Consider the following 1,344-nt stretch of genomic DNA (forward strand, 5'->3'; position numbering starts at 1 on the left):
AGCAGCTGTTGGGCTTTAACTGCCATCATGCAAATCAGCACATTTGTCTGCGTATTTGTGGCAAAGAAGGTTTGTTCATTCACTGACTTTACTACATCAACAAGTGGGGACTTGTTTACCTCCCTCAACAACCTTCACATTACGGCGGATGCTTTTCACCCCCCCCCCACCACCGGCTGATTCAGTGTCTGCAGCTCCATGCACGGTTGTGACTGTGAATGAAGCGCTGCTGCTGGTGATGGAGGGGAGAGCAGCAGATGGCGGGGCTGCCCCCATCGTGTCTGAGAACAATGCATCTCTTAGAGCTTCCTATTAAAAGGAGGGGATGGGGGGTTTGAATCCACGGACAGCTGGCAGGCAGCACGCCTCGCACCCACCCCTCTCCCACCACGTCCCGTCTACACACACACACACACACACACACACTCTGCAATTAACTGGCACGGGCCTCAGCTTAAATATTTACCAGGCCCAGTGCAAACAAAAGACTATTCTGGAAAAACAAGTAAAAATCTACGTCTCAGTTCTATGATAAGAGTTGTCATCAGTGCCTCTGTGCAGACGGTCTGTTACTAAATACTGTTTTAACCATCAAAATAATATCCACCTTGCAGCACAGCAGAGCATTAATTACTTTGAATCATAACATTTTATATAAGCTGATAGAAACCACATTTTGACACCTGGATCATCCTGATACCGTGAGTGGTTCCAGACTTCTTTTGTCCTTTTTAAATCATGATAATGCATAGATTTTTGGTCTGAATCCTGTTTTTAGGTTTGTCTAATGAGGGATTTTTGATGTAATTTTAAAGAGGGAACCTCAAACAATGTTTGGATAGTAAGATTTACCAGCTGAAAATAATATTGAAAAAGCTTATAGCTCGCAGGCAAAATGACAAAAATGTAAATCATGATATATGTAGGAAGTGCTCAAAAAAGGGCTTCAAAAATTATTTAGGTTTTTATTTTGGATATTTCATTTAATGTCAATATTTATTCATTATATTTTGACAAAATGCAATTGTTGCAAATGTTTTGACTAATACCCATGCCCAATGATATCCAGTCATTTATGCCTACCTAGCTATTTACAACTGCTCACTTAAGGGCTCGACACACGGGAGGCGATGTCGCTCGCTCTCCATTCGTTTCCTATGGAGCCTGTGCGGTGAGGTGACAATCACTTGCCCTCCTCCAGCTAAGTGACCGGCGAAAATAGTGTTTGTGAAATTTCGCGCTCGTACACGTAGAAGTGCACACGCGAGCTTGCGACGCGACATATGAAAGTTGAAAAATGTTCAACTTTTGTCCCTGTCGCTTAGCGTGCAACCAATCAGCGAG

This window comes from Austrofundulus limnaeus, unplaced genomic scaffold, assembly GCF_001266775.1.
Source record: "Austrofundulus limnaeus strain Quisiro unplaced genomic scaffold, Austrofundulus_limnaeus-1.0 Scaffold326, whole genome shotgun sequence".
NCBI classification, from domain to species: Eukaryota; Metazoa; Chordata; class Actinopteri; order Cyprinodontiformes; family Rivulidae; genus Austrofundulus; species Austrofundulus limnaeus.